Genomic DNA, 21,983 nt, shown 5'->3' with positions numbered 1-21,983 from the left:
CTGTGCTGAGCGGCGTGCCTCGGCGTAACCGAACAGGGAGAGCAACGGAGGAGGAAAGACAGCGATAACGAAGAGAGCACGAGGAAGGAGGACAAGGAGGTAACGGTGACACTGTGGACAGTAAAAACGAGTAGCGCGTACGGTCGTCTGTTCGCCCATGGCATCACCGAAAAAGTATGCATCACTCCCCAGAGATGGCGCCAGAGTAGTGCGCTCTGTAAGCGCTCTGGCCATTTGTCCGAGGCGAGGTTCATCGGAGGCGGAACGCTGTGCGTACTGCTTAAGTCGGAACACATACCGCAGCATCTGCGCTAAAAAATAGCACTGCCGAACAGCGTATTCCTTGACTATATTTTTTTCGGGACTCTACATTCATTTGCATTTTTACGTTTAAAAAATTTCATATACAGATCAAACAATTTTCGCGTAATAATAATAATTGTTTTTTGGGGAAACGAAATGGCGCAGTATCTGTCTCATATATCGGCGGACACATTAACCGCGCCGTAAAGGAAGGGATAAAGGAGGGAATGAAAGAAGAAAGGAAGAAAGAGGTGCCGTAGTGAAGGGCTCTTTTTTGCGTAACTTTATAATCTCGTAGGGCCTTCTTTTTACAACTTATCCCTGCCGTCGCAGCATTCCAGGCGGCACCTGCAGTGGTAAGTGTCTGGGGTCGTAGCCAAGAGGTAGTTCGATATCAGGTCTCAGGCAGGATCCTAGCTCCGGGAAATATCTTCTTCTAAAACAGTCACAGCCCCTCTGGCATGTGTTCGCTCGAAGATCCGGGTTGCACTGTGTTGTTAGGAGAAAAAGAAAGTCGTGATTTGTACAATGGTGAGGACATAGTTTCCCACCAACCTGCAAATACTCTTACTCTAGCAAGCCTTGACAACATCATAGCATTTGTTGCTGTTCCCGTCACATTTCATGTTGCCAAGTAGACTTACATACATCTGCGTAATTCAAATCAAAATATGTTTACACTGCTAGCCCAAGTACAGCCGGGAAAAAATGTGGTTTTAATGCCACATTTTCTTAAATATTAAAGCGCCTCTGCCGATTATGTAGCTGTCTGCCAGCACTGCTGAAATGTTGTTCGTTAATAAACCAATCACACGATTTTGCATTAGAGCACAGCTCTTAAGTGCCAGTTCATGGCTTGAGCCGCGCCGCCGTCGTCGGTGCAACTCTGCCGAACCATAAATAAATAAAATATACAGCAACTGGGAGTTGAACCCCTGGCGCCGCGAACCAACCAGCTTAGCTGGCCACAGCGCGAGACCGCCAGGCTATCACCACTTTTTTCAACATTGTATTGTAATACAATGAGATGTTTTATGCAAATGAGATATCTACATACATTTCGAACGCATTGGCAAATCAGCACACATAACCAAGCAAGCATGAGAAAAGAGCAAATTGGGAGCACGTAGCTGATTCTTCCTAACCCCACGCATCTCAGCAACAAAGAAGTAGAAAAAAGGCAATGTACAACACGGCACCAAGAGTGATTGCTACTTCTGTCCAGACTCGTTCCGGGCAAGCAATTTTTTTAAGTGTACAATCGTTCTACTGAAATGGTCTTTTGCAGAAACAACAGATTCACAATGCCGGCACATCAAGCGTGTTTTTTAGGCTGTGTAACCAATTAAAACGAGCATATCTAAGGGTTCTTCAACACAAGGTAGTGCAGTGAGAAATCGTACAGAATACGGCGTGAAATTCTTTTTTCAGTGTCTGTTGCATGACGTCTCCGAATGGTATTGCATCGTTACAATGGATGAAACAATACCCAATCTTTCAAGCAGTATCGAAAAGGCGACAGTTGATCGTTGACACGAAAAAATCTGTTTTCTTGCTGCCATGTTTTAAATGGCAATGTCTCCGGGTGCAGCTTAAAGAAAATTGATTTTGTACATGGCGAGCGGGGCATTTTATGTACACTCTTAAGTGCGTCATGTCCCGGTAAACCAAAATACACAGAGCAATACATTGACGGAGGAAAGATCAAACAGATTAAGTCCTTGTACAACAATGTGCAAAACAGCAACACGCTCTCGCGTTATGCAATGCAGATTGTCTTCTTGAACTAATACTGTAATCTGATTAATATACACACCCCGCAACGCTGTGCATTGCACATGGTTGTCTTCATCAACTAATACTACAATGAAACTAATATCGTCAACAGACGTGCCGATGACCCAACAGCGCTAAAAAAAATGAGCCTACAAAGCTTGAGACGCCAACAGATCCACCCTTAAATTTCACATTAGGGAGAATCGTAATCATTATTGAAATTCTTTTCGGGGTGAGCAATTCTGTCCAGGAAAATACAAGTGCGGTCTTACGGCCTTGCCTGCTTGTGCTCCGAGTACAAGGACAGAGGTGCAGAGCGGAAGAGAAGGTTCGATAAGAGCAGTGGTTAACAGCGCCAAGCTTGAGGAGGGTGCAAGATTGCAAGATTGGAAGTCAAGCCTAGAAGAGAGCGAGACCCATTGGCGACCAGTACTGAGATGCGGATTAAACATATGCAGAGGCGATCATAAGATGATATGCAACGAATATGCTTTTTGAGTGCTGATTTTACATTTTGCTTTCAAGTTGTTCACGCTGTGATTACGTCTTTGAATTTGATTTCGCTATTGCCTTTTCGTTTCGTGGCAGCGGGGGTTTCTGGATCGAGGGTTAAGGCGGATGGTTGAGTGGTAGGTTGCCTTCGTACGTGTTGGATACATTTTTACTGATGAGTACCCAGAGGTGCACCCGCAAGAGGGAGTTCTAGTAGAGGCACCTCCCGCACCCGGAAGAAGCCCAGAAGTTGCCCCGATCCATTAGGGATGCTTGGTCTCCGCAACTTCAGAAACACGCAATCTCACACACCCGCATGCATATGCACCCACTGTCTGCGCATGCACGCACTCACGTGCGCAGGCCAGATTTCACAGAAAAATGACTACACAGCTCACACAATAAAAGAGCCGCGTTTGCTCAGTGCTCAGCTGGTGATTGAGCTCTTGTTGCGTGTGGGCACTTATTCTGTAGAAGTAAATATGTATGTATGTATGTATGTATGTATGTATGTATGTATGTATGTATGTATGTATGTATGTATGTATGTATGTATGTATGTATGTATGTATGTATGTATGTATGTATGTATGTATGTATGTATGTATGTATGTATGTATGTATGTATGTATGTATGTATGTATGCATGCATGCATGCATGTATGTATGTATGTATGTATGTATGTATGTATGTATGTATGTATGTATGTATGTATGTATGTATGTATGTATGTATGTATGTATGTATGTATGTATGTATGTATGTATGTATGTATGTATGTATGTATGTATGTATGTATGTATGTGGGTCTCGCGCCTGTACCTGCAGGCACTTTGGGTAGAAGGCGGTTGTGTATTGATATTTTGAAGGAGATAGAAAGCCGTCCGTAACGCACCCTCTGGGTGAACATGCTGTACGATGCGTTCGAGACCACAGATAGTTGCACTACTTCTTGAGGATGTTAGGCGAACAGCCTGGAGTGCTATTACAACAGAGACCGCTGAAGCAGCAATGACATAGGGTTGAAAACATTTGTTGATTTTATTATGTACAAACTCTTCTTCAGCTAAAGAAATATTCTGCTTTGCATTCGTTTCCAAGTTTTGCCACCTTGACGTCATTGTTTACGTGAATCTCCACTTCTGACCTGTGCGTCCTGAGCAGATTGTGGAAAAGTAGTAGAATTTGTCTATTGCGGATTCCCCACGACGGTCACAGTGCCTGACACATCATAGGTGACGGTTAGCATCGTCAAGCCACTCTTACGAGGATTTTTCTCTCTTCACCTTAAACTTGTACATAGTGTACGTTGTTTGAATAGAAATATTATATTGTTCTATTGTTGTTGTCTACTCATTGCCCCATGCTGCGCTAGCTATTTGTGAAAACAGGTTTTATTCAACCAAGGCCGCTCTTGAAAGCATGATCACAAAATAAGGCAATAACCAAAAGCAACACTGCAGAATCACCTCCCTTATGATTAAAAGATTACATTTTTGCATTATTACCATTCCTACCACTGTCAGCAGTGAGGCCGCGAATAAGATTCTTTCGAGATTACTCCTCTAAAGTCATTTTAGTACGGTGGCCAGCGGCCAAACCGTTTCGTGCAGAAACAGACTGGTACTGTCCTTGCCGTAAACGGTCACATTAATGAGTTTTTGTCGAAACGCAAAGTGGGATGGTAGTAAATTAATAACGAACATTATATTGGACTGCTGGGCGGTGCATATATGCGCGATTAAAGCAAGAAGTTATTGAACTTTGGTTGTCGATAGCATTATAGGCCTCCTTTCGTAGTATGTTTCATTTAGATTGTTTATAAAGGAGGATGTTGCCTGAATGCAGATTTCCCTCTGCAGAGTAGGATGCCGCTTCTTCCTTGAATATCCGCATTACAGCAGTCACTGAAAGGGTCTTGGCGAATCTAAGCTTTTATGCGATAAGATAAGAGGCCCATGTCCCTACACCAACCAACGTGTCACAGTTTACCACCTGCAATATGCAAGTAGCATCTTTCCACATGGCACGGTTGGTAGGTGCTACCGAGGAGAAAGGGAAGAGAGGTGGGACATACATCAAGGTGGCTATCATTGGTAAAGCCATCATCTGCCAAGGTTGATTCACGCAAAAGCCAGCTGCAACCTTACAGCCACCACAGTTCACAACCAGCGGAATGTAGAGAGAGAAAACCCCGCCTGCACTTATATGATGTGCGTTATCGTGCATGACAGCTCGCAACATGGTTTTTATGCTACTGCATTGAAACAACTGATAGAACTTAGGTGTCGTCCAAATTTTTGTTTGCTGTACGCCAGTTTTTTGCCTCATTGGTTATAAGGAAGCAGAGAGAAGAGAGAGAGAGCATGAAAAGGAAGGAAGGTTAACCAGATGTGAGTCTCCGGTTTGCTACCCTACACTGGGGATGGGGGGATAGGGGTTAGAAAGATGACAGAGAGGAAAACGCAAAAAAAGGAACGTGCACACATGGAGACACACACACACACACACACACACACACACAAGGCGTTCTAGTTAAAGACTTTCACACAGGCCGGTAGATTGTAAGAAGTGCAAAAGTGCTTGCACGGCCTTCTTCTGCGACGGTAGGTCCTTTCGATGTTGTAGAATTCTTTTTTCGGATAGCGGTTGGTCGTCCAGTTGGTCAAGTTCGTGGCTAAGGCATGCCCTCTGTGGACTGTACTGCGGGCAGGAGCACAATATATGGCCAATTGATTCTTCATGGCCGCAGTGGTCGCAGGTTGGGGTGTCGGACAGTCCTATGCGGAAGGCATAGGCTTTAGTAAAGGCAACACCCAACCAAAGTCGATATAAAAGCGTGGCGTCTCTACGGCGAAGCTGTGATGGCGCTCGAAGACTTAATGTTGGATCACGTGAGTACAGTCGCGTATTTCTTAAATGTGGCTCATTCGATTGCGACTCGGTGCACTGCCGAGAAGTAGGCGGAGCTTCCGTGCCGCGTCAGTTCTAGAAAGAGGAATTGGGACGTGGCGCTCCTCAGTATGGGCTGAGCGGGCAGCGTGATCCGCCCGTTCATTGCCGATAATCCCGCAGTGACTTGGAAGCCACTGGAACGTTATTTCATGGCCGGCATCACTTATATGGTGTGACGTCTCTGTAATATAAAAGATTAGTTGTTCGTGCGGTCCGCGTCGTGGAGGTGACAGTAGAGACTGCAGTGCCGCCTTCGAATCACAGAATATTGTCCATTTGTGTGGCGGTTCATCACCAATGTGATGAAGGGCAGTTAAGAGCGCTGCGAGCTCTGCTGCCGTCGATGTTTTCGCGTGGGTCGTCTTAAATTTGATTGTTGTAGCTTTGGCTGGAATGACGATTGCCTCCGCGGAGCTGCTTGGAAGGACAGATCCATCAGTGTAAATATGCGTTGAGTCACGGTAGCTCTCGTACAAATGTAGTAGCGTGAGCTGTCTAAGGGCTGGTGATGACAGATCAGCTTTTTTAGAGATACCAGGTATTGCGAGGTTGATTTTTTGGCTGAACGAGGCACCATGGAGGGATCGAAGGTCTCGCAGCCGGAGTGAAACAAGCTGGCAATGATTCATCATATGCAGTTATCGTTTGGCTGAAAGATGTGTGTGGCCTGTCCGCTGGTAGAGAGGCTAAATGGTGATGAGGATTCCTGGCTAGATGCCTTATATGGGTCCTGAGTACTTCAATTTCAATGTGGGTCTTGACAAGGTGGTCTCTAGCGATTGCTATCGTAGCCACTGTTGAAGCACTCTGAGGCAGGCCTAGACAGATCCGGAGCACTTGACCCTGAAGACTTTGTATTATGCGTAGATTCGTTATGCCTGTGTTGTTTATTGCTGGAAAGCTGTATCGCAGAAATCCTAGAAAAAGCACCCTGTACAGATGTAACATGGCACTAGGCGACATTCCACAGGTCTTGCCAGCGAAAAACTTGAACAGGTGGCAGATGCCTGTCAACCGTTTTTTCACGTATGATATGTGTGGGCTCCATGACAAGTCCCTGTCGATTATGACACCTAGAAATTTGCACGATCGGACCCGTCGTATTATTTGGCCATATATAATTACACTGTAGTTTGACATGGGTTTGCGCGTAAATGGCACTAGTGCGCATTTCTCGGAGGAAATTTCCAGGCCTCGATTACGGAGGTAGATAACAGTTTGTGTGGCGGCTCTCTGAATTCTTGATCACAACTGTAGGCGTGTTACTGCAATGACCATATGCAGATGTCATCCGCGTACATTGATAGCCTGACTGTGGTTGGCACGTGCTCAAGGAGAGCAATTAGTGTTAGATTAAATAACACGGGGCTAAGTACACCGCCCTGGGGGACGCCAGGTAGCTATAGTGAAGAGAAGTATGGCCTTCCTCGGTGCTTACAAAGAAGGATCGCATGGATAGATAGCTCCGTATCCATTGAAAGATCCAACCACCCACTCCTACCTCTGCGAGAGCAGAGAGGATGGCTTCATGCGTAACGTTGTCATACGCCCCTTTAACGTCGAGGAATAAGCATGCGCAGAGACGCTTACGGCATTTCTCATGTTGAATGTAGGTCACCAGGTCGACGATGTTATCGATCGATGATCGACCGCGTCGGAAGCCCGCCATGGCATTTGGGTAGGTGTTGTGGTACTCCAAGTACCACTCCAGGCGTCCTAGGACCATCCTCTACATTACTTTGTCCACACAGCTCGCAAAGCGATCGGGCGATATGATGAGAGCTCCAACGGCGACTTGCCAGGCTTCAGCAGTGGAACAAGGCGACTTGTCTTCCAGGTTGTTGGTAGCGTGCCATTTCTCCAAGATTCATTGTACACCTCAAGAAGAACTCCTCTCGCTCGCTCCCCCAGGTGACACAGAGCTCGGTAGGAAATTCCGCCAGGTCCTGGCACTGATGTGTGGCTACACAAAGCTAATGCTGCCTTAAGTTCGTGGATCGAGAATGGTAGATCCAACCGGAAATCACGTGGTGGCGGGTAGCTGCTCGAAGGCGATGGAACGTTGGTAGCTGTGAGTTGGCCGGATAATCTGGCGCAGAAATCCTCTGCCACGTCAATCTCCGATATCTTTTGAGAGAGGGCAAGCGCCTTGAATGGGAATCGCTGTACGGGAAGTGTCCGCAGCCCGCGCACCGTTCTCCATAGTTGCGATAAAGGCTTGCGTGGATCTAGCGACTCACAGAAGGCAGCCCAACGTTGCGATGCGAGCTTGTCTAACCGGCGCTGTATCTTCTTTTGCGTGCGCCTAGCGATCCGTAGATCGTCCATTGTTTTCGTACGTCGGTACCTTCGTTCAGCACGTCGTCGGATTGCTCGTAGCCATTCTAATTCCACATCAAAATCATTAAGTTTCGAGGAGCATGTTAGAGTACACATAGTGTCTTGCACCACGCTCTTGATTGCCTCTTCCAAGTCGAAAGATGAATTGGTGTCGCAGTGTTCTTTCATAATAGACTGAAATTTAGGCCAGTCCACTCTTTGGATCGTATGCTGTGTTTTGGAAGCGGTCAATCCTCTGATCTTGATGTACGTGAGGATATGGTCGCTTCCGTGCGTCTCTATGTCCGCAAACCACCCTGCACGTCTGACTAGCCTTCGGGAGACGAAAGCCAAGTCAAGACAGCTGCTGTACGTGGAGCCACGTAAGAACGTAGGACTTCCATCATTCAGCAGCCAAAGTTCATTACTGGAGGCGAAAGATACCAGAGCTCTGCCTCTAGCGTTGATGATCCGACTTCCCCAGAGTGTATGATGGGCGTTGAAATCTCGAATGATGACCCAGGGATTGGAAGTTGAGGAAAGGATGTCCCGTAGTCTTTTGTAATCAAATCGACTTGACGGAGATAGGTAGGCGGCTACAAAAGTAAAGGCCAGATTCTTTTTCCTTACGTTTCGGCATATATATTGATTACTGTCATTCGGTGGTACAGGCTGAGGAGTGTAGGTGAGGTCACGGCGAATAAACACCAAAACCTTACTGTTTTCATAAACAGCTGACGACATAAATGATTCATATCCAGAAAGCCTGATTTTGTTCGATAAGTTCGGCTCGCAAATGACGATGATGGGAAACATATTAGCGTGCACGAAGCGACGGAAATCCGAAAGGCGCGCTTTGAGTCCGCGGGCATTCCACTGAAAAATAGCTGCTTGTCGGACCTCTTCCCTAAAAGACCAAGGCTGTGGAGCCATGATCTACTCAAGGTTTGCAAGCACCGGACTCAGAGCGTCCAGTACTTGAAGCGCACTTCTGGCAGACGGTGTGTGCATGTTGCTTAGCAGCACGCGAATGGCATTCATTAAAGGCCTAATAAGTGCTATCACTTGCTCATCTGTATTCCGCGACTCCTCGGATACAGCACCTTGCTGTACTGGGGGCAGCTTCTTCTGCGGCTCTTCTGGCGGTCGTGTACGCGGAAGTGGCGGCCATTCCTTTGTGGAAAGAGATCTGGCAGTTTGCTCCCTTCCAACATTGGTGTTCGGAGTGCTGGAAACGTCCGCTGATGATGATGCTTGACGAGGTTACTTTTCCTGAAAGCTTGATGTTTTCCGCCGTGAAGACCGTCGTCGGTGACGTCGTCTTCGCCGTACTTTCACAGCGGCCTTTTTGTGGGAAGAGTTGTCTCTCACCATTTGTTTAAGAATGGTGATCTCTTTCTTGATCTGGGGACAGTCTTTGGAAGAGGCGCAGTGATCACCTTAACAGTTAGGACACTTCAACGTGGTTGCGCTGCAGTTGTCTTCTGAGTGGGGTTCGGCACATCGAGGGCACACGGCCGAATTTCTGCAAACACCCTTCACATGTCCAATCTTCTGACAATTGAAGCATTGCATAGGTCTTGGAATAAATGGTCGAACCTGATGGCGAAAGTGGCCGACCTTCACGTAGGTTGGAAGGCAGTCGCCTTTGATGGTTATCCTCACACAACGTGAGTTGCCTAGGCGACCAACATGCACAATCACGTTGTGTTCGCTTGCTGGTTTTATGAGAATTGGTAGGTCTGCATTAGATATTTCATTGTGAATGTCATAGATGACTCCTGTTATTGTGGCACCATTCGTTGGCACGATGGATCGGACCTTGATGTTTCCCAGTTGCGTTACATGTTGTAGTATGGTCAGTGCGCTCGGGTTCATCACATCAATTGCCAGGATGTTTCGCCTAGTGGTTATCCTAAGATCCTTGATCTCATTTGGCACGGTGTTTTCTAGATACACGGAGAGTGCTTGCCTGTTGAGGACGCGCAGGTTGTCGGTAGCGTTCTGTGGCACAAAGAGGATGGAGTGAGGCCATCGCTGAGGAGCTGTTTTCACAGTGTCCGAGCTGGACGCCGAAGATGAGTTGATAATTCTTCGTTTGGCTTTTGCGGTACTGGACAAGTCGAAAGCTGTCTTCCGAGGACTCGTCACCTGATGCGCAGTACAGCTCTGTGTCCTCGCTACCACTCCACGTATTTCCTCGCTTCCGCGAACCGATGTCCGCGGGTGAACGGGAACCGGGAGGATCCTCGGGGTGTTGTACATCTATCACCGCGATGGAGGAGGCGGTAGACCCCACAGGTGCAGTAAGAAGTCCAGAAAAACACAGAGACGGGCGAGATGTGTTCCGCAAGAGAAGCACTTCGTCTTCCTCTAAGGAAGGAAGCAATTTCTGTACTACTAAGGGCGCAGAACAACTATGCCAACATTGTGCTCGTACTTAAGTAAAAACTCGGATGGCTTTACATTTTCTTCCATTATCACGGGGTTTTAAGTACACGAAGCAGAAGCACACCGACAATTAGTGCTTCACAAGGTGGACAGCGCCGGCCGCTTCGCTTGACCTGCGAAGCTGTTATTCCCCTTTTGAATAGAATAATTACCGATTCGTTTGAATTGATAAAAAACCCAGTTTCTGACTTCGCAATCTATCGCTGGTTTTTAGCACCTAATATATTTACTCTTCTGGCTGCTTTCTAACAGGTCTTCTTAATGGTGAGTACTTACGACGCTCTTAAACGTAAGTTTGAGAAATGCTCTCCAGCTTGTTGCAATTTTAAAAATACAGTCATGCCTCGTTAATGCAGACAATTTGGTTCCCGAGCAAAAGTTTCTATAAACCAAGTGGTCCATACTATCGATTATGAATAAACAAAAGAAAATATTTTGAAAAATCGTTTTATGATTACAGACTCCTTCTAAGCACAATGGCTTGCAGTGAAGTGGAAATTGGGCAATCTTAGCAACACAGGTGCATTATTCATGTCGCCAATATTTTGAGAATCTAACGGTTTAGGTTGAAGCACGTTTGAAGCGCCTAGTGGTTCATGAGACGGATGACAGTGCCTGTTGATGTAATGAAGTGTCTCCTACCGCAGCTGTTGACATCCCAAAAACTCTGTACTCACTCGGACTAACAACTGCCTAATGTGGTTTTCAACAGAGCATACAGATAAATCTTTATCGCAAACAGTCATCCAATGTGGCAGACGGTAAGGTGGGTCGATCTGGTATCTTAGCACTGTAAAGCATGAAACCATGTTACACAAACAAATACATTTACTAAGGAATTTGCACATTCGCCTGCCTTTCGCTGATGTTCTGCACTCAAATTATAAGGGTCGAAACATCTGGTGGAGGCATTCGGAATTTTGTTCTCATCGCTGTCCATATTAACGGGACAAAAATACACGGGTCGCAATGGGCTCCGTGCATTTTAACCCTGCCGTAGTCAGGACACTGAGTTTCCATATTAACGAGGCGTAAATACACCGAAAAATCTGGTCCCCAGAAAAACTGTCCATAATTGGAGTCGTCCAATTTAACGAGGGTCGCAATAACGGGGCACGAATGTATCTTACTTAGCAGTCAGGTCTTAAAAGTACACAAACAGTTCATAGCATTCGTCTGCCAACGCTGCTGCTTACAAGGTGCAGTCGCTTACCCGCCTAAAGCAAAGCCCATGAGCGAACGGGCCAGGACCACCGTTTCCTCCCCTGAAAAGGAATCGTAAAAAAAAAGAATTTAGAGCAGGATTGCACAGTATAGAAAAAACAGCGTGTAATATTGCGGCGCCGCAAAAATTGTTGACTTAATCACTGTACTAACGATTGTGGAAACTTTGACGTAAGTGCTTGCTTGAATGTATACACCTGGCGAAGTTAAAACGTCTTTCAGATTCGACAAGGGCATTATCGTCATCGTACTTATGGTCACAAGATGGATAGAATGGTATGAGATAAGAAGCGGTTGACATAGCATGCTGTTGTTTTCGTGGCAATAGTACTAATTTTTCAAATATCTGGGAGCACAAAACGTACGCAATCTCCGTGTTCTGGAAGTGAGAATTTTACCATTTAGTGTACACTCCTACAGCAGTAACTTATAATAAATTAAAAATGTAACGTTTGCAGTTGTGTTTTGTTGACAATCTCGCTAACAGTTTTGATCTAGGATCAGTGATATAAGGTAATCGGTGATAAAATTTCGGTTTGGTTTTGGTTTATGAGGTTTAACGCCCCATAGGGACTCAGGCTATGAGGGACGCCGTAGTGAAGGTCTCCGGAAATGTCGACCACCGCGGCCGGGATCGAACCCGCGTCTTTCTGGTCAGCAGCCGACCGCCATAACCGCGGTGCCACCGGTCATATAATTTCACTGCCCCTTCGATTCCTCGACGGGAAATGAAGGTGCGCCAGTCGTTTTCGGCAACCGCTTTCCGCTAAGATTGAGAAGACCCTCTCAAGGGCAATGCGTCTTATGCAGATTTCACCAGTGACCTCTTTGCACTCTTTAAAAAAGTGGTGACGCTACGTTTTTTTTAAATTGGTTTTTGGGGAAAGAAAATGGCGCAGTATCTGTCTCATATATTTATTTATTTATTTATTACCTCAAAGACCCCGGATATGGGGCATTACATGAGAGATGGGCATGACAGACTACAAGATGATGGCCCCAATCTTTTTCTTGAATTTGGTGGGGTTGGTAAGGAGTATGGCTTCCGGCGGCAGATCATTCCAGTCCCGAGATGATTTGACAGAAAAAGATAGGAAATGAGATGCAGTTCTTGTAGGGGGAGGGTACACTGTCTTGTTGTGGTGAATGCGGCTGGACAGACGATGTGCTGCTGATATGATCGATGCTCCTAAAGATTAATGATAAAACTTATGGAACAAGCATACTTGAGATATTTTTTCCTCTTGTTTCAAGACTAGACAAAGAGGCTCTAGATTTTAGAGAATACACGCTAGTATAATATGAATAATCACACTAAATAAAGCGGATAGCGCGATATTGTATTTTTTTCAAGTGTTAGCGAGAGGTTTGACTGATGAGGGTTCCATACTGCTGAAGCGAATTTTAATTTAGGTCGGACGAAAGTTTGGTAAGCTAATAATTTATTGGAAGGGGTAGCAAAACGACGATTTCGACGTAGGAAGCCGAGGGTGCGGTTAGCGTCATTAGCGATGTTCGTTATATGTGAAGACCATGTTAGGGTATGAGTTAAAGTAATGCCCAAATACTTACAGGTATGAACGGAACGCACTTCACAACCAAAACTAACATATTTGGATATAGTTGGACACCTGAACCACGCCTTAAGGGAAGGGATAAGCAGGGAGTGAAAGAAGAAAGGAAGAAAGAGGTGCTGTAGTGGAGGGCTCCGGAATAATTTCGACCACATGGGGATCTTTAACGTGCACTGACATCGCACAGCACACGGGCGCCTTAGCGCTTTTCCTCCATAAAAACGCAGCCGCCGCGGTCGGGTTCGAAACCGGGAACTCCGGATCAGTAGTCGAGTGCCCTAACCACTGAGCCACCGCGGCGGTTGCAATGAGCAATGCTGTGTGTGAACAATAGGGCATGATAAACTCATGAAAGTTTAACATACTGACACTACGTAGTATGCTAAATTTTCTTGAATTTACGATGCCTTATTCTTCACACACAGCACGTTCTCAAGGATTGCTTTTGGTTACAACGAACGAAGAATATCAGGTTGTTTAGCTCTATTGAAAACTCAACGCGAAGCTTTCTGCAAAGTGTCGGATACGAGCGGTTCAGATCTATGTTTCCATCTTTTCAGAAAAAATGATGCATCGATCGAGTCATGTTTTAATACATTTACATTGTTCTTGAATTCTCCAGTATTCGCGGCATACAAAATTTATTATCTTATGCCCATTGCAGCCGTCTTTTGCAGTGGAGGTTCTCCCAATAGCCACACGATCACTACGTTAACTTTGCTTAACAATAATGTCGGGATTACATTTTTTTTTGCTCATGGAAACGACAAAGACATGTTAGGCAGACCAGCCACGAATGAAACATTCCCGAAGCAGCGTAAACAATTTACAGTCCTACACGAATACTGCACTGGAAGTGAGAAGAACAATAGAATCAGCCAATGAAAGAAGTTACATTAGAATAAGGCCTCGGTCATTGGCAAAAGTAAGAGCACCTTGCTGCGCGCTAAAGTGTGGACGTGTTGCTTAACAAAAATTGCAAAAAGATTTTCCTATTTTGTCTCTCTAACACCTCCTTGAAGCACCGAGACACATAAGCCTTGTTTATGATAACATATATTTGGGCAATTACGGGCAACACTGACTACAGGAGCTATCGCTAAAAAATCCCTGGGAGAGAAACTGAGCTTTACTCGAGAACACCGACTCTCAGGGCCTTTCTTACGGTATTTAAAAAATGCCGGTGACACCAAAATCGTAGCCCGGAAGCCAAAAATCTCCAATTTTTTCTATAGCATGGTTACCGAAAATCATTTACCTTCATTGCATTTGTTGTCTTGCTGCTCATGGATGCATCCAAAAAGAGCTACTCTTCGCCTACTCTTATCCAAAAAGACGCACACCAATACCCTTGCGAACAGGTAACGACATGTAGTGTGCAGAACCAGTTACTGGTATAATTCGAGGTGTCTGGCGGAAGTCTATCACTTTTATACAATTAGATTCCTATTCGAAGCTGTGTTACGGAAAAAGTACACATTGAAAGCTTGGCTAAGCAAAATTCACAAAATAGGTTCGCTTCATATTTCACTTTATTTCGTGTAAGGCTGCTCTTTCACTACCACGCATGCGCAGCTCGATGCCAGAGAATCTACATAGTGTTATAAGCTCAGAAATGAGTACCTTTTTATGCGACCAAACATTTATTGCATAAAATTTTTGCATAGAATGCATAGAAATTTTGCGATTTTTTGTGGAACTCTCAATGGGAGCCCATGCATCGAGACAATGTTTCTCCCTCTAGAGTGTGGTGGAGCTGGTCTTCAGCATTGGTTCGTTGATCAGCTTGTTTCAAGGTTTTTCTTTATTAAAACATCAGACAATCCCTTCCTCCTAGCTGTGTTGAACCGACAATTGAGTGCTCACTTGCCTATTCTATTTGTTCCTGCTGGTGATAGGAGTGAGCGGCCTTTGCATAGTTTTTGTCAAGAAGTTGTCGACTCATTCCACTTCCTCGCTTTATGTTTTTTCTTAGAATTTCAATACAGTCTATCCAGGGGACAGATAACAAAAGTTTTTATTGAGATGTTGTTTCCTGTAATGATGTATTGGTAGCCTCACCTCTCCATTGTAGAAAACTGTATTAAAGCAGGTGCAACGGATGTATGTTCAAGCAGCCGCAAAGACTTTCTTTTTAAACTTCGCTCGTCAACCATACCTGTCAAAACGTGGCTTCATGAAAAAGGGACTTTTGTGCCATGGTCCATCAACTGTGACTTGTGTCAGCAGCCAGAAACTATTGATCATTGCTTTGTGTTTTGTCGTGTTGCTTTGATTTTCTTTGCTTTGATCGTGATTGTTTGGGAGATTCTTCAAGAGAGTGTCAAAAAGGACATTGTGATTACGCTCTATAATATAAGATTTTTGCACACGATGTAAGGTTCTAAGGCGCCATGTGATTTTTTAGTGCTCATAGGACTGTTCAGCTTGTGGAAGAGCCGCAGGACAGGTTGCCACGCAGAGCCGCCACGTGCACCGAAGTCTCTGTTCAGAGAGCAGTGTGCTATGGTGCGAGAGGTATATGCTGCGCAGGATCGACCTCCTGCCTGGCTCCCCTACAGCGATACCTGTGTGTGTCCCGGATGATTGATTCGCGGGTAAAGTGAGAGCAGGATGCTGGTGTGATTGTGTACGACGGGTTGCGGAACGCGACCTGGTTAAGTCAGACTTAAATCCTGTGAGGGTGGGTGTACTTTCATGCAATAAACGAAAAGGGACCGTGTTTGAGTGTGCTGCGAAACAACGAAATCTGTAGTTTTGTTGTCTTTGTCAATGAAGTCAAAGTGCTAGCGTACGCCGATGTTTTGGCGTTTTTCTGCATTGATGAACCCAGTATTGACAAAACTATAAGCACTATTGAACAGTTTGGCATTCTCTCAGGTGCTCAAATAAATAGCTCTAAAAGTCTGGGTCCGAGGTTCGGTTCATAGGGATCAATGCCAATTCATTATGCTTGAATTAAATAATATCGTGTCCCCCCCCCCCCCCCACAAATACCTTGGAGTTCACCATCATGTATTCAAGGCAAGTGGGCATTACCGGAGGGAGCGGGCCCTGGCCCTTCGGAGATATGCTCAGACTTTTGCTCCGCACCGAATATCCATTTTGAGTCGAGCGCAGGCCTGCAACTTGTTTGTGTCAACAAAAATTTATTAACCTTTGCAGGCACTCCATTGCGCGAGACACTACATCCAAAGCTTTCACCGAACGTTTGCGACGTTCATATGGTCCTCCAGTTTTGAGCCGATGCGGCACAATAACCTATTCAGGCCTCATTCTGCCGGCGGACTAGGTTTGACACATCTCTATTTGATACAGTTGCACGTCTCTTCTTTTTCCGTTACCGCTCCCATTCTATTATCAGAGCATCCCCGCAAACTAACTTTGTGTAACTTCTTTGCGAATTAGTTTCTCTGTTAATTTTAACGAGCGGCCCATATTATTTGGTTTTATAAAGCAAGTTTATGACAAAATGTGTTTTTAGGAAGTTTTATTTTCTTATGAGTAATTACTCTCTGTTTCTCGCGAAAATTAATTTAAAAGATTGATATCTAAGCTTTTTCTGCCTCTATTGTATCGCTCTCTCTACTCTAATTGTATTGGTCATAATCTGCTTGGACGAGCACCGAAAATGAAGATTTCGTTTTGTACTAAAATGTTTTTCTTTAAACATCCCGCCGAAGTTCAACCAGTTGAAATGTGGCTTCTTCACAAAAAACAATTTTTTTTGTTTCTTCTGTTAATTGTCGCCTAAGTGATGAACCGGAAATTATTGGACACTGCTTTATTGGCTGCAAAGAAGGGATATTATTTCGGGACATTCTACAAAGGCAATTGAAGAAAGGCATTGTTCTGAATTCTCACAGTGTGCGTTAACTAATGGCCACTCAACATGAGCACGAACCCTTTGACATGATTTTCCTGCACGGACTGCACAGCCGGATTAAGACGCGCATATCGGACCGGAATGCTGAGTCTGTCCCCCCGGAACCCATTTAGGCCAGATGGTGCACCAGCTGAAAGCCACTTACGAAGACAGTGACTAATAACCGGACTGGTTCCTGTTATTGATGTATTGTCTCTTCATGCCACCGTTTCAGTTAAGTTGTGTTAAGAGGTGCGTTTTAGTTGTGTGGCGTTGTGTTTCCTTTAGCATGCTTGGCTACTGCCTGATTACTTTCTAAATAAAGTAAATAGCTCTTTCTTGCATATAAACGCATGCAATAAAAAATTGAGATCACTGCGGCAACCTGCACTGGAGTAATGTTAAAGCATTGATACCTCCTCGGCACTCGTCGCCCCTCTTTGCCTCTCTCTACATGTGATCCGGATGTTGAAGCTGCACTAAGCGATGGCACAGACGGCTTAAACATGATGCCACACGCCCACACAACGCACAATTAAGCAGCACGGCTTCAGCGCGCGGACACAGCATTTGCACGCGGCAACGGCGCGCCGAAGCGGAAGGGGCCGTACACTTATTTCAAGTTGTTGTTTTTTTTGGCGCACCATTGCTCCGTGCGTCTCACAAAATTGTGACGTCACTTCAGCAAACCGCCACTGGCGTAGGGGCGACGCGTCGAAGCGGATGGGGCCGTATACTCACTTCTCGTTTGTTGCAGCATCGCTCCGCGCCGCAGCGTTACACCATTAATTCCCCTTAATTCACTCTTAATTAACCTTAAGTCGCCAATAACACCCTTAAATCACCGTTATCCACCATTAATTCACCTTAATCCATGCTTAACATTTTTCATTATTTATTAAAGAATTGATTGAATTTATTTTCTCTCGTTTCATCTCAATATTATTTCGGCTGTTCAAATTTGGCGCCATGCGGTGCCTCCACCTGCACTTCCGGGCACGTGCTCCCACACTTTTGGCGTTTTCAAATTTGGCGCCTCATTTCGTCTGACCACGCCCACTTTTGGGAGATTTTTTCTCTCATTTTTCTTTGCGCAGCATCTTCACAACATCCTCTATCGATTACAACCACTAGCTCGTTTGACGCAACCTCTTTTGAGTTCCCCACCACTGCTGCTGACAAGTTTTTGCGGACACGACCTTGTCAACGTAGCGTAGTAAAGCTTTCGGTTTTAAAATACCATGCTTACAAAAACGAAAAACTGTCTTGGCGGAGTGGCAGCGTCGAAGTCTCGCAGGCCGGCAGCCCGGATTCAATTCCGACCTTAGCCCAAAATTTCTTTTGTTATCATTTTAATTACCGTACGAGAGCGGACACTTTCGTGGACAGCCTTTGTCTACAACTTCCGTCTTTTGCATTAAAAAACCACTGCTGCGAAACCCCACTGCTGTCGTGCAGCGGGCCTTGAAGATGATCTGTTCGACTCCCAGCCGCCGATATTGATGTGATTTCTATTTCAACTTAGCATGGCGTCGTTCTTGTTAGGCAATGGCGCAAGACCCAAAGATCGTAAGATCCAAAGATGACAAGATTCTTGGACGGTGTTAGTGAGCCTATGAGTGCTTTCGCATTACATGTACAAAAATCTCGGACAAAAATTTTGGAAATTGGAAAATTGTAAGTGATTGTTGCTGAAATATTGAAGGCATTGGTCCATTCTCCTCATTTGTAGCAAAAGTTTTCTTTTAAACTGTTTCCATGGATCGCATCGAACAGTTAAGACTGCCATAGAAAGCCAATGGGGCACGCTTTTGACGATAGCAATGACGTTATAGAAAAAAATACAGGACTGCCGTCGGGTGATTCGCGGATATAATAATTGTTATAGTGAAATCTTACATTATATGAAAAAACTGCGTTCATAAACGGTGTCGCACAATGCTTTTGTCCCGAATTATTGTGTATGAATAGGGTTCGAGCTTCTTTTAGCGCGAAATTAAGAGCTCGAAGGCAAGATCGCGGTGAGGTTAAGGGAGTGATCTTTCAGTGACGCCAATGCGGCAACTGGAGATTTCTTTACGCTCAAATGCAGCGACATAAATAATCATAACACACACTGTTGTCAGAGCGCGGTTGGGCAGAAGTCAGCCCACATTCCGTCCGAAGCAGCAGTTTCAGTTGCTGAAAGCTCAAAATTCACAAGCTTTGCAGCGGCAACCGCTCCACTTGGGGTTCGATGCATATGTAAAAACAGCAGTACACGAGTCAGAAAGTGCAGGAGGTGTGAATTTGAAAATAGGCTTTTAGTTTTGCCGCACACGAAACGACTGGGAAGACAGCCAGTGATTATCTTTTTTGTTGCGTGTGAATATATGATGAGTGACCTTAAAATATTAGTTCCGACTTGGGTATCTCTTCATAACTTATGTAACATAAATTATTCACTGTCGCTATGATTCTGCCCTACAACTGGCGCCGTGGTTCAAGCTCTTTATTCTGCGTGATCAAACGTCTAAAAAACGAAGGCCACGGAGTAGCTGCGCATGGATGATAATTGTATTCTGTTTAAATAAACGGCTTCAACTAAAGAAAAAGTGTGACTGCGTCAACAAGCTGACAGAAGGAATCATGAATTTTATAATTTTACTTCAATGTATTAGAGATTTACAGTCCTGCAGAGACGTTAGGAGACAATTGAAGTGTTAATGATGTAAAATATTAGTGGAGGGGCATCAAGATAGTGGTGTTTTCAATATTGGGTTGGCATGGTGGGTGTTTAACACAACTTGAGCAACGGATAAAAATAAGTGTAAAACGCATCTGCTTGAAATCCACATCATATTATTTTCCATCCGGTCGCTTTTAAGAGTGCGTTTGATATAATTAATTAGGTATTAATTAGGTATTTACGTAAAAAGTATTGAGCTAGGTTTAGAATACTTATTTTAGCCGAATGAACTTTCTTAGGTTGTAGGGGCGTTCAGAAATAGCTAACTGATATTTTTTTAGCAAAGTATTTCTTAAGTGGTCCTTTTATCTTGCATTTAAATAAAAGGCCGCGAAATATGAAGACAAAACCAGATTGTTGAGTTGTTCCGCTATCGCACTGCGCTGAATTGGAGAGAGTAAGCGCGCCGGCTTTCCATGAACACACGGGCAGGGACCACGGACCGTTTTTTTTAGGAAGTGGGGGCAGTCTTCGAGCTCATTTTGTTATTTATTTATGTAATGCTCATTTACATATTAAATTTTATACTTTCATTAGTTTTTTATTTTTCAATGTTCAAAGGTTGGTGCAAATTGTCAGGTTGTGGTGGCGACACTCCAGCAGTCAGTACGACAAGGAAAAGGCTTCCAAAAAAAGAAAACTGTTTAAGGGGCTGACTCCCTCTCACAAGAACTAAATGACTCGGCGGCGGCAGTAGCCACAAGCGCGCTGGGTGGTCATCGAACTGAATGCTTGCATTTCTTGGCCGCGCTAAATTTAAAGCTGGCAAGGAACCTTCGAGATAAAGAACCAACAGCAACTACAACAATCTGGAAAACGTGGAAGCATTAGCACGTGACCGCAACCAATGTAGAAAAGTCTGGTCGCATGTCGCTTTACAAAACAAAACCATAAAGCCGTGTGCCGGCGGTTTTGCGTGTGAACGATCAAACGTTGCAAAGATTCACGGAAATAGAAAACGAACTGAAAGGGGCAGCTTTATAGATGTGCGCACGAGGAGGGATCAAATGATTAAACAAATGTGTGCATAGTTCGTTTAAATTCTGCTAATTATGATCATGTACACGGGTCAGACAGTCCACTTCTGTTGGGACATGACTGCGTTAGGTTGCTCATGCACGAAATGCTTTACAACTGGCTACGAAGCCAAGTAGCGCAGCTCCACTGTGCTTTCCATTAAAAGAGTCCTAGAACTGAAGTGTTTCAATTGTCAGAAATCGGATCCAAGTGCAAGCAACAGGCGACTGGGGGGGGGGGGGGGCGAGGTGTTGTCCTTTCTGGAGAAACTGTTGGGGGAGGGGCGGCCACCCCCTTGCCCCCCTTACTGGATGAGTGCTTTCTGAACCATCTCTACTATTAACAAAACGCACTTGGCCTAAAACTGATAATCGAAAATTTGCATAATTCATGTTGGCTAATAATTCATTTTGCCGGATATAAAATTGCTGTACGAAGCGCCGCATGAAGATGAGCAATTGGACGCTCCTTTAACTCCAGCTCCAGTCTATGACTGTTTATAAAGCCTTTTACCAAGTTACGTGAAATGCCTTGTATACTATGCTCAATATAGGTGCCATTCTAGGTGACGAGATCATACTCACTCCGCAAGCACGGCACAGAGCAACAAAAGAAGCTGACACAGTGGAACGCACTCCATCTCAAAATATTAATAGTCCGGGGCTGCAGAAACTGCGTGGCAGCTCGTTTTGAAAGCTGAGCTTCTGACATTTGCACTGATTTAAATTGAAGCGCACGACATCACATATTCAGTGGGTGACAACCTTCATATGCCGGCCGCGAGCAAGTTCTTGGAAAGCTTTAAACAATGACTGCCATGTATTCAAGTGCGCGGATTAGAATACAAAAAAAAAACGTTAAACTATGATGCTATCTGCTATGCTAAATTGAAAACTTGCCGCGCTGAGTGGACTATTTCTTTTAACATTGATCAAATAAATTACCAGGAGTCCCGCGAGCAGGAGTGTTATTAAACTAGTAATGAATCGCCGGTGGCGCATGGAAGTTACTCAGCTGCGCCTTTGCATATTTGATGTCTTTCACTACTAACGGGGCTAAGAATTGCTTTCACTTCGTCAGAGTGCCTTTAAAGCTAGCAGTTTCTCCCGATTAGTAATTACAAGAGTAAATGTCTTCAAGAGCCTGTTGCTAAGGTATGTAACGGCTGAGCTGTATGCCATTGCTGGCCCAAAAGGCTAACTGTAAAGCTTAAAATTTATAAGAACAACTTTAACGTTGGGCGGCTTTAAAAAACGAGAGCTTCACCTTGTGCCTAAC

The 21,983-nt window shown here is 44.8% G+C and overlaps 1 long non-coding RNA gene across 1 annotated transcript; it reads right to left on the bottom strand.

Moving 5' to 3' along the window:
* Window positions 1–576: 576 nt before the first annotated feature.
* On the bottom strand, window positions 577–21,442 carry LOC144105407 (uncharacterized). Its single transcript, XR_013308785.1, has 3 exons — window positions 21,290–21,442; window positions 11,511–11,562; window positions 577–792 (listed from the first exon to the last, which is right to left on the bottom strand). It is a non-coding gene; the product is annotated as an uncharacterized LOC144105407 (long non-coding RNA).
* Between the last annotated feature and the right edge of the window lie 541 nt (window positions 21,443–21,983).

The sequence above is a fragment of the Amblyomma americanum genome, chromosome 9 (genome assembly GCF_052857255.1).
Source record: "Amblyomma americanum isolate KBUSLIRL-KWMA chromosome 9, ASM5285725v1, whole genome shotgun sequence".
In the NCBI taxonomy this organism is placed as follows: Eukaryota; Metazoa; Arthropoda; class Arachnida; order Ixodida; family Ixodidae; genus Amblyomma; species Amblyomma americanum.
The sequence above is the reverse complement of the archived record's forward strand: the minus strand, read 5'-3'. Positions and strand labels throughout refer to the sequence as shown.